Below are 12924 nucleotides of genomic sequence, written 5' to 3'. Positions count from 1 at the left end.
ATTTAAACTATTCTAGAAATTGAAGTTTTTAATTCTAAAATGAGAAAACTCAAATACAGCTAGCAGTTAAATTTAATTAACTGTGTTTAATAGGAGTTCTTGAGCTCAGAATGAACACATATTAATCCATTCATCTACTTAGTCATCCAAGTATTAACTCATTCAAAATATATACATTTAGAATCAACTGTATGACTCTATTCTAATCCGAGTCTCAAACATGCTGGGAAAAAGTGGTTTTTATTTTCTCATCAGATTGGATGTATAAGCCATAGAAAAAGATTATATAAATTTTGGATTCTTAGAAATAGAATAAATACTATCTATTTCTGGAATCAAACAGCAGAGTTTTATGGCTTTATAATCTCATTCATTCATTCATTCAATAAATGTGTGTCGAAATCCTGCTATCTATATTGGATGAGGCCCAATTCCTACACAAAGGACTAATTATTTGAATAGATTATTTTAGTAAGTGGGCTTCCTTGGTGGCTCAGCTGGTAAAGAATCTGCCTACAATGTGGGAGACCTGGATTCAATCCCTGGGTTGAGAAGATCCCCTGGAGAAGGGAACGGCTACCCACTCCAGTATTCTGGCTTGCAGAATTCCAGGACTAGACAGTCCATGGGGTTGCAAAGAGTGGATCACAACTGAGCAAATTTCACTTTCAGTAAATACAAAAGTTTAGCATGATTGCTCACAAGATGTCAATGGATGGACACAATAGATTGGTCAATTGGTCACTTTCCAAAGAAGTGGAGACACCGTCTTTAGGCAATTGGGACTTGCTGAAGACTTTTATGGAGAAGAAGGGTCTAGTTGGATTATAAAGATCTTCTGAAGCAAGTATGAAGAATGAGATAGAGAACTGGATTTCATTTTGTGTGGGCAGGGGGTTAAGGCAGGCGAAGCCAAGGAGACTTCTTCAATGGGCCACGTGAGAGATGACTGTCTCAGCCATGCACCTGCTGAGGCTGTGAGATGAGAAGGAAGTAACCCAACCGAGAGAGAGTGTGTGTCTCCATCAACATGGAGATTAAAAGCCTAAATACAACTTAACTATGTAAATTTAAATGTTACCATGATATAGGCAAACATGAGTTTGTTAAGGGTCAGAGGTACTAGGCAGTAAAACCCAGTATTTCCATAGTATTTGCTATGTGTCTAAATGCTATGCACAGTTTAATTTTCTGAGATTAAATTTACAGATTAAATCACTTCAATAATCCTAGGAAGAAGCTACAATTTCGTCCCCATTTTACAGATGAATAAGCTAAGAGAGGTTAAAGAAAATATTTCAAATCTCTGAGCTACTAATTAATAATAACTGCTAGATTTAAAATCCAGATGTGCCAACACTCTTGGTTTAACCATAAATGACATTATTGTCAGTATCATTGAATCTTTATTGTAGCAATTCCTGACTACAATATGTGACATCCAATGGCACAGAAGAATCATGCTGATGTTTGGGAATTCTCCTTCTTTCTTCCATAGTGTCATACTCTGTAAATACCTTTTAATTTTGATTGTTTCTACTCTTACAGTGGTTCTCCTCATCATTTTAGATAGTATGCTTATTAATACTCCTTAATAAAAGCAATACCCATTTTGGCCTCACTGTAATAGAGATTATTTAAATAAAATGTACTGAACTCTCATTCTCCATCATTAGTGTCAGTGTTTGATAGTGATATGATTGCTCTTAGTTTTTATATGGACAGTTTATGACATTACTAAAATATGTAAGTCCCTATTTCTTATTCTATAGGATTTTTATGGTATACAGTGACCTATCCACATTTCTTAAGATGAAGTTTTCACTACCCTTACCCTCTCTTACTTCCCTTGCTCTTTCATCTCCCACGTTGGCACTTAAATTTTTCCTTTTTATGTAATTAACTTTACCATCTTTTACACTCTATTCTGCACTCACAACCAAGTTGGTCATGATTTGTCGGTAGACTCACTCTAGAGATTTAGGGCATATAAGTAGCTATATTATTATGATGGTGCAGGTAATGTTATTGCCTCAAATACTGCATTAGAATTGCATTCTTATCTCAGAAATTTAATGTTGGGACCTCTTTTAAAGCTGGAAGAAATGATCCTCGTATAAAGATCAAGTTGATTTTATTTTTCTATTCCAAATCATACCACATTTTAATTTGCTTCTATGTTAAATTCCATTGGACTACAAGATCAAGTCAGTCAATCTTGGTTAATTCATGTTGATGTTTGGTAGAAATCAACACAATACTTCAAAGCAATTGTCCTTCAATTAAAAATAAATTTAGAAAAAAAAAAAACAGTCAATCCTTAAGAAAATCAACCCTGAATATTCATTGGAAGGACTGATGCTGAAGCTAAAGCTCCAATACTCTGGCCACCTGATGCAAAGAGCTTACTCATTGGAAAAGACTTTGATCCTGGGAAAGAGTAAAGGCAGGAGGAGAAGGGGACAACAGAGGGTGAGAGAGTTAGATAGTATCACTGACTGACTCGATGGACGTGAATCTGAGGTAACTCTGGGAGATGGTGAAGGGCAGAGGAACCTGGCATGCTGTAGTCCATGAGGTCACAAAGACATGACTTACTGACTGAACAACATGTAAAACTGTGACTTTTTGAACAGTTTAGTTTTATCACTTCCAATTGCATCTTTGTTCTCTTTCCCTTTTCTACTTTTCTTTTCCTTCCTTCTTTTGTTCCTCTCTTTTCTCCCTCCCTCCCTCTCTCCCTTCATCTTTCCCTATCCTCTCTCTTCAAACTATGTGCCTTGATACCATCCTATGATCTTGCAAACCTCTCATTCAGAGAAGCAGCAGTTGCTTCATGATCTTCTCTAGCAATTTGTGTTTCCCTCTCACTCTTTTGCCAATGGGACACTAAGATTCTGGTGGCTCCAGGATGATCAAAGCATGAGGGGGAAGGAGATATGCGTCCTCTGTTAGAATCTGTCTATATTGTCATCAGCTGAGAAAGCGTGACCCTACCTGGTCCTCTTCCTCGTCTTTCATCAGCTCATCTCCCATCTTGGATTTTGACAACATTCAGCCCTTCCCTTGCTTCATTCTATGGTCAGGAAAACTTGGCAGTGCTGTAGAGATCTGTCTTGAAATAACTACACACCTCCATCCGACTCTTCTATGCCTTGGTCAGGTTGGAGGATTCCCATAAAGCTTGCTAGATTCTAAGGGATTTAGATAGAAATAATATAAAACCCTTTTCTGTTTTTGAGCTCCCCAAACTCTATGGGAAATCTATCCTAATGTCTACCTCTCACTGCCACTCAGGAATTTGACTTCAGAGGAAAGCAGAGAGCAGAAGTCCTTTTATCAGGGATCAATATGAGTGATTTACTGTCCTGCCTTTTTTTCTTTTCTGAATGATAACCTTTTTTCTCCAGCCCAAACCATTTTTATCTCCATTCTCAATGATTCTTCCTAGTCTTTCTTTCAGGCCAGCATTTCAATAAATACCTTCTTTTATTTCCCTTTGTGCTTTCCTTTTAATCCTATCCAGTGTGTAGAATATTCTTTAGACCAAACTTCTCTGAAAACCGATTCTTCAAATGGATTCCTGGTTATCCATATGCCACACTCCAGGGATGTCTGAATTTCAGTTCAAACTCAAGCTGGATAATTGTTATACGGACTACTCTTTACCTTGGTGTTTTGCATACTAGACCTACACATTTCCTAAAGTAAAATTGGATGATCAAAAATATTTTCAAAATTGTATATGATGTGAACTGATATATCTTAAAGGCACAGCTGCAGAAATAAAATTATTTTGAATTTCAGCCTCATCTCAAGATATTTGCAGACAAAAAAGTTAAAGGCACTCATGTCTATTAAATCTAACTTCAGATCTCCCACAAATTCTGGGGCATTTATCTGAAGTCCCATTGGGTTTAAGCCATGATTTTTACCTCAGATCTACAGTGATATGCTTAAGGAAAAAGCTCCTAAAAGATTCTAAGGAGGCAGCATTCTGCCACCAAGGAAGTTGGTTCCCATGAGTTTCGAACTCCTGTTCTCTAGTGGCCCTTAAAGGCCATTCAAATTAATGTTCAACCCTCAGGGGGCCTGCATTTATCAGATATTTTTTCCCCATTTGTTCTCTCCTCTCTTTGAAAGGGCATTTAAATGGGTTAAATATGAGTTGTGGTTATATTTAAATTGATTTCTAACAGTTCTCATTAAAGTTTAAAAAATCTTCTAGAAGTAAGAAAGTACCTATTAGCAGGTATTTCATAAATTTTTAAGGGGAAGACAGATGAATCTTTGAAGCACCTCAGCTTTATGCTTAAAAATATCAAGAACATATTTTATTATGGTTATATGTTGCCATACAATAACTTTTTCAGAATAAATCCTTAAGAAATCCTGAGGGATTTTAAAATGAAAGATCCTTACAATTTGGAATCATTAAGATCTAAATACAGGAAGTTTACTGACTACATAGGGCTTCCCAGGTGGTGCAGTCGTAAAAACTCTGCCTGCTAATGCAAGAGACACCAGAGACACAGGTTTGATCCTTAGGTCTGGGAGATCCCCTGGAGAAAGAAATGGCAACACACTCCAGTATTCCTTTCTGGGAAATTCTATAGACAGAAGATCCCGGTGGGCTTCAGTCCATGGGGTCACAAAGGGTCTGCCACAACTGAGCACTCACACGTGCACTGGCTACATACTCATGCAAGCCCGTTAATGTTTTAGGTTTTGACTGATAATCTGATACCACTTTGTTTCAAGCTTCATGGATTCATTGACTACTAATCAGGTTTAATAAATGTAACTTCACTTGAAAATATTGAGTACCATAAAATTACTACCTCAATGATTTTTAACTTAGTATATCTATAAAAACTTCTGACAGTTTTTATACAACCCATGTTCATTGAGAAAAACTGTTTTCTGGATACAATATATTGCATTTCATTTAGTTAATATTATATTTTGAGAGTTTCCCATTTCAGCTATAATTCAGAATGAAAAATTAACTAGGCAATGAGCAAACTTTCTTAGTATGACATACAAAATAGAAGCTTGCAAATACTTGTTCATTTACTTAACTTAAAGATCACTTATTCTCTAAAAGTGACAATAAAATTTAAAAAGTAAGAAGTCAGATCTGTTTTTATAAATATGCATTTGATAACTAGACAGCCTATAGAGAAAATGATCCTGACTTCAATGAAAATTTAGAGAATCAATAGCCTTAGTGCTTAATATCACCCACAGGAATTTCAAATAAAAGTTCTCAAAACTTTTCATAATTTAAGAATCAGATTAATTACCACACTGAGAACAACAGAAATGAAGCTCAGAGCTTACAGATTTGTCGTAACATAAAAATAGTTCCTAAAAAATACACTTGTAATACATTTTGGAGAAGATAAGACTAACTTACTATAATGTTTCACAATATAATTTTAGAAAGTTAACATCTAGGAAAATTAACAGTTCCAGAAGCAAGTTTGTTGTATTATGAGGTTTCTATGAAGGTTAATTTTATGTATCGATTTGACTGGGCCGTGGGATGCCCAGATATTTGATCAAACCTTTCTCTGAGTGTGTCTGTGAAGGTGTTTCTGGATGAAATTAACATCTGAATATATAAACTGAGTAAAGCAGATTGCCCTCACCAAGAGGGTAGGTCTCATTCAATCTATTAAAGTCCTGAATCAAACAAAAAGTCTGAGCCCCCACCATGGTTAAGTGGGCTTTCCAGGTGGTGCAGTGGTAAAGAATCCACCTGCCAATGCAGGAGATGCAGAAGACGCTGGTTTGATCCCTGGGTTGGGAAGATCCTCTGGAGGAGAGCTGGCAATCCACTCCAGTATTCTTACCTGGAAAATTCCATGGGCAGAGGAGCCTGGCAGTCTACAGTCCAAGGAGTCACAAAGAGTCGGACATGATTGAGTTTACACACACACACACACACACACACACACACACACTCTCTTAAGAGAGAATTCCTCATATCTGACAGCTTTCCAACTAAAGCACCAGCTTTTTCCTGTTTAATGATCCTTCCTCTGTAGGAAAGCATTGCTTTCAGTAATAATTATGGAATTAAACTAATAAAATAATATCCAGAGAAGCAGTGTAGACGGTAAAATATTTCTTTTATTGAAATTTGCATACATAATTATGTTGCTAAAAGTAAAATAAACAAAATAAAGTGATTTTTTCACTATAAAAGCACAATTATTTATTCAGTTTTTATGTCTAACTAGCAGTGTGAACGCTGATCTTCATGGGACAGTTCTATGTAAGCTATATAAATAATTGTTCATTAACTTTATTAGTCAATATTAGTGAAATATAAGCTATTTACAGTAAAAGCGTATGCTAAACTTCTGCTAATATAAGAGAAGGAAATGGCAACCCACTCTAGTATTCTTTTTTTTTTTTTTATAAATTTATTTATTTTAGTCAGGGGCTAATTACTTTACAATACACTCTAGTATTCTTGCCTGGAGGATCCCAGGGACGGAGGAGCCTGGTGGGCTGCTGTCTATGGGGTTGCACAGAGTCGGACACGACTGAAGCAACTTAGCAGCAGCAGGAGCAATATAAGCAAAAAAGGACAATTTAGGCAATTACTGAATCACACTGCTCTTGTAACATTGTATTTGTCTTTAGGGACAAAAAGATATAACTATTAAAGAAAAAGAGTAAATTTTTAATTATATATATTTATTGAAATATAGTTGATTTACAGCATTGTGTTAGTTTCAGGTGTACAGCAAAGTGATTCAGTTATACATGTATATGTATATATTTATATTTTTATTCTTTCTCATTGTAGGTTATTAGAAGGTTAACTTTATTTTTACATATGTAAAAGTCATATAAATTTTATTTCTATGAATGCAATGTATTATTTACATTCAAATACTTTATGTGCTACTTAAAATTTTCCCTTATTAAACCAAATACTGTACAAAATATGTGTACTTACAGTCCAGGCTGTTTTATTGTTTTACCTTCCCAACACAGTATAAATTCCATTTGCTGTATGACCTTGAATGACAAACTCAAATAAGTCTATTTCTATTTCTGTATTTTTACATTTACCATGCAAATTATTTATTTTGGATCAACTAACTGTTTTAAGGCAGGACTAGGTAGTACCATAGGGCTGGAGGCACAAAGTATGTTCAAAATAAACTCCAATAATAATGAACCACTGTAAACTTTTTCTCCAGAGAGTCATCTATAGCTGTGTCTATGTGTGTTGGGAGCTGTATAATCGGAGGTTCTCTGAATTAACTTCCATATAAAATATAGTGTTTTTTAAAAGTAACAATGGCTAATTTGATGTTTACATATATACTGCTAATATTCAAAAATAACTACAAGGGTGGTTTAGAACTTAGACTGATAAAATATATTTTTCAGGAAATAAGTAGTTTATCACTGACATTGACCTGCCCCCATCACCTCAAACACATGGTGATAATAAAAAGTAGGCCAATTATTTGAGTAAATTATTGTTTGTAAGTTGGCTATAGTAATACACACCACTTCATCATTGCCGACTTTGGTCATCTCTGCCACTGCACCCTGGACATACCAGGAGTTGTAGTGAATGTAACTTACTTTCAAACACTTCAGCATAAGCAGTGGTATCTTTGTGTTTGTTTAAATCTGTATCCCTATAATGAATAGTAAATATTTGATTTTCCTTAATAAAGCGTGCAGAGCCCACAAGAAGGGGATTACACAGACTCTAATCAGAAGCCACATTCCAGAGGTAGCCACAAGAGCACATCAATCAGTTTTATTTCCACTCCCATCAGAAGGCTTTTAATTTAGCAGAATGGGTTTCAGGAACGTTCTTCCATTGGTGAAAGGAGTCATGTTTAAGGTGCAATCATGACCAGCAACTGCATCCTTGCATAACCTTGGTCTCAAAATCCAGCAAGACCAGGAGACTAAGCTTTCCAGAAGGCACTAGGCTTAAGGGAAACTTCAGAGTGTAGCCCTGTGTCTAATTGTTTTCATAGGATTGTGTCACCTGAGCTGACTGGGAGTAGCTGACACCTGTCCTTGAATACCTTCTCATCTCACTCTCGCCAGCCTTTCCTACAAGATGCTCTTTGGAGCGGAGCCTTCAGGGAGCTTGTGAAACTGATTGCAAATCAATTACATGACCACATTTGGGTCCACTTGTTAATCGCTATTTGCAAGTGTGGCATATTCTAAAGACTTGTTTAACATGTCACCTAGCAGCAAGGTGTGGCCAAGGGTTTCTCACCTGCCTTTAACTACAGAAGTTACTTATACCTGTTGAAGCAACCTAATAATTGAGGAAGCCCACCAAATTAGCTTAGGACAGTTAACAGCTCTGTATATGTGTGTAGAAAATGATGATTATTAGTTAAATGGGTCACAATTTTTTTCCTAAATAACTCTTGTTTTAAGAAGTGGTGGGCCACCAGGAAGAGACTCTCAGATATACTTTGGTCTGATAAAAGAAAATGATGAATGACTCTTTCATCTGGGAACAGCTAATAAAAGCTTGGCATCTTCAGCAATCTACATCAATATTTCTCGGGACATACAGAATGTAGATAGTAATTGTTCGTTGTTCCAGCTTGCTTCTTGACATATTTTTCCCATCTGAAGAAGTGGGAGAAGGTTCAAGAATCTGTGGTATTTTTATTTTTAAATCAAGCAAATAATATACAGATTCATTCCTACAATTACATGTTGAAAAGTATATTGCCATATATAAAGTCAAAATAAAAGCACCCCTCCTTGTTCTTGATCAGCAAATGTACCATTTCTTCTTTTTAATACATTATGATTTCAAATCTTTGTGTATTTACACCAATATATATGCACATATACAAATATGGTTTTTCAACATGGTAATGGAATTTAAATACAGTGGAGAGGTGAATGGCTTTTTAATTAACATATGAATGTACTTATCTGCCCCATTCTTTCTAGTTATAAATATTTTATTCCATTGTATGATAACTTGGTAGTTTCTAATAGTCTTTACAGGCATTATATAGTTTGGGGTGTCCTTGAGGTTGGGTGTGGCCCTGTGAATAAAATGTGAGTGAGAGAGAACTGGATCAATTTTAAGAGAAGCCAGGTGACAGTCTAATTCTCCAGACTGACATTTGAACCCTCTGACGGGGTCCTAGGTGAGGAGCCCTCAAGACAGAGCTCCCGTGTGTGAGTAAGAAATAACCTTGTGCTTTGAGCCACTGGGCTTCTGGAGTGCTGTGTTACTCCCGCAGACTCCAGCATTTCTTGACTCATAGAGAGAGTATCTATGTATTAATATGATTTTTAATTCAGTCATCCCTCATAATGGAATTGATACTGTTGCTTCCAGTTGTCCCTGTATATAAAACAGTGACAAGAGACACTCTTAACATTTGTATCTTACATTTTTGTACCCAAGGCAGATTTTACGCAGAGACAGTTTTGGTAGATTTTGCCGAAAGTGTCCTATAAGAAAGTTGTCAGACTAGATACTAGTAGAAATAGTCATGAGAACACATTGACCCATGTTGTAGTCATTATTGGATATGATCCATCAATAATTTAATTTTCACAGAATCTGATTAGTTAAAAATATCTACCAGTGTTGTTTAAGTTGCTTTTTCTGATTATTGATTTGGCTTTATGTATATTAGCTATTTTTATCTACTGTGAATACCTGTCAATAAGCTTCATCTATGTTTCGATTCTTTTCCTTTTACATATAGATTTATAGGGACTCATGTGCTACATCCTTATAGTGAGAGTGTCATATATGTTGCAAATATTTTTCTCCTAGTCTATCACTGCCTTTAATTTTATTTTTGGCATCTCTTATACACAGAACTTTCACTTTATATAGTAAATTTTGTCTTCTTGGTAGATATGGAATTTGGGCTTAAGAAGCTTTTCTCTACTCAGCAAAGCATTACAAAATGAATTATGTTTTAGTATAACTCTATAAATGCCATTTTAAGTTTTGGAGGTTGTTTCGTTTTTAACTTTTAAATTGAACTAGAATTTATTTTAGTGAATTACATGGCGAATTTTAGTGAATGAACATATGTTTTTGTTCAACAGAATGAACAATTACCCCCACGTGATTTGTTGGATAACGTATTTTTTCCCCACATGCCACACTCATTTTAGGTTTATTTCCAATAAGCACTGCACTCTATTCCTGACCTCTATTCTATCATTTTGTTTTCCTCTATTATATCCTTTCTTCCAATATGAACCTATTTCATTACTGTAGTTTCATAGTATATTTTTAAATCTGATAGAGCAAATTCTCCTCTATTGTTCATTTTAAACATCATACTGCCTTATCCTCACACATTTTTCCTTTAACCTAGATGAATTTAGAGTCAGCTCTTCAAATTTGATACAAAATTTAGTTGGGTATTGAATTTTATCTTATTTATTTGCTTATTTATTTGGCTGCAGAGCATGCAGGATCATAGTTACCTGACCAGGAACTGAACCCATGCCCCCTGCAGTGGAAGTTCAGAGTGTTACCCACTGGATTACCAGGGAGTCTCAAGAGTACTGAATTGCAGATTAATTTGTGTGATAGAGCCTGTGCTATGCCGTCAGGCAGCCATTAGGAAAGACTTCAGCCTTTCTGCAGGGGGTGCAGGCAGCAGACATCTCCAGCTAGTTACCCCAGAAGACCCGCTTCCACTGCTGCTGCTGTGTGAACTGAGGGGTGTTCGCACCAGGCTCCTCTGTCCATGGGATTCTCCAGGCAAGAATACTGGAGTGGGTTGCCATTTCCTTCTTCAGGGTATATTTCTGACCCAGGGATTGAACCCCAGTCTCTTGCATCTGCTGCATGCACAGGTTGATTCTTTACTATTAGTGCCACCTGGGAAGCTGGAAGGGTGTAAAGGTCAAGCCATTGTGGCCCAGCGTGGGATTGTCCACGGCTTCAGAGCTCCCTCCAGATTGCCTTGCCAGGTTGCCCATCACTGTTCAGTTTTGTTCTCCACCCAGTTCTGCTTCTATCCTCTTCCCTTCACATTTGTGGATCTCTAACACACATCTTGCACCCTAAATTCTATTTCAGCATCTGCTTCTGGAAGACCTGAATCTGTGAAAATCTGGAAAGAAGTGACATGATTGGCACTCTGTTTGCTAATGAGTGAATTTTCTTCTTGAGAATGGTCAGTCACTATCCTCATAAAAACAAGTTTCATGAAATGAGTAGATAGTCATGGTGTTTATTCATTCTAAGAATACACACCACTCTGAAGGAAAACCAACAAAGTGCCTGAAACAGAAAGTTCAAGCAAGTGTCAGGCTATTAACATCTCTGAATGAAGGGGCTGGAGTAAGGCAACAGGGAGGGAAAGACCACGGGATAAGTGGGAGAGGATCAGCCTTGTATACAAGATGAGCTGCTCAGCACTATCCCACTCCTGCTCTGGAGAGACATGGACCCAGCGTGGCCCCTTTTCCAGTTTTATTTTTTCCAAGAGAACCCTTAAATACATGTATTATATAAAACGTCCTGCTTCCTGATCTAGAAAATGCACAAGTATGTTTCCAACCAAAGATCTTTTTCAAGAAAAAATAAGGTTTGTGAAGCCGAGAAGAAAAGATTTACTATATCAAGTATGAATTAAACTTTAACTTACCTTTAACCATATGTAAGTTTTCATAGTCATGAGACATGAGATGACAATTATCTTTAAAGCCAAAAGTCTCCTTTCAGATTCAATGAACTTCAAATAGTAGTAGATGAGAATGCTTGCCTTCATGTGAAAGGCCTGTGAGTCAGGTGTTAGTTCCAAAGTAAAAATCATATGTCATTTCTCCATCCCTAGGGAGGGAGGCCAATGAGAGAGAGATCAAGAAGCTTTTGGAGATTCCACCAAAGGAAAGAAATATTACAATGGAGAATAAATTGTATGTGTTATATTTGTTCCATTAAGGAAATGACAACCACTCCAGTATTCTTGCCTAAGAAATCTCATGGACAGAGGAGCCTACCAGGCTATGGTACATGGAACACAACTTAGTGACTAAACCACCACCATGATATTTCAGAAAATCAAGATATGTCTTAAAATTTATAAAGTGTCACAAAAGGAAATTTTCACCTCCTGTATTTAAAAATTATAAGTTATAAAATGGTTGCATTCATTTATTTTATAAAAATAGACAGTAATTATGAAGTTTTTGGTACCATCATGGAGCTTTGTTTTCTCTGAGATAGAAGCTCTGCTGGAATTTATTATCTATGTATTCATTCATTTTTATCTTCTGTAACAATTTACAATGTATAATGAAAGAAGCCAACTTTGTTTTTCTGTAGAATGACAGAGAAAATACAGATGCAGTCCCTTCATCATTTTTACTGTCTCCTATGGAAGCTTTAACTCCCAAACCAGTTATATTTGTTAGAGTGAGTTAGAATGGTTGCAATGAACTGAATATTTTTTATCCCAGCTAAAGGTCGATTCTTCTGTGTGTTCAATTTTTTTAAACATCAAATGTGTTAAATTTGATTTCAGTTAACATTAACAAAAAATAATAAAACAGGAATGAAATCAGATTGCTTAATGAAACTCAAATAAGTGTTTGCTTTTAACAAGAAGAGATTGAGTATTCTAATAAAATATATTCAGAATTTATCAAGCTACTTATAACAAATAAGTGGTACCAAAACTGACCAATTTAATTTTGGCTCAAAAACCCACCACCAGTTTCAAATGTTTTGCTGTCGTCAATATTAACAAGATGCTATAAGTTTTATGAAATACATATTAATTTTATTGGCATTCTAGATAATAGTTCAGAAAAGTGTTCATGAAGAATGAGCAGCATAACAATAGTAAAGAAGAATAGAAAATCATTGTTCCAATGAGGAGATCCAATCACAAGGGAAGCCCGATCAGGAGA

The sequence above is a fragment of the Giraffa tippelskirchi genome, chromosome 3 (assembly GCF_054371585.1).
Source record: "Giraffa tippelskirchi isolate mGirTip1 chromosome 3, T2T-mGirTip1v1.2.pri, whole genome shotgun sequence".
Lineage (NCBI taxonomy): Eukaryota > Metazoa > Chordata > Mammalia > Artiodactyla > Giraffidae > Giraffa > Giraffa tippelskirchi.
The sequence above is the reverse complement of the archived record's forward strand: the minus strand, read 5'-3'. Positions refer to the sequence as shown.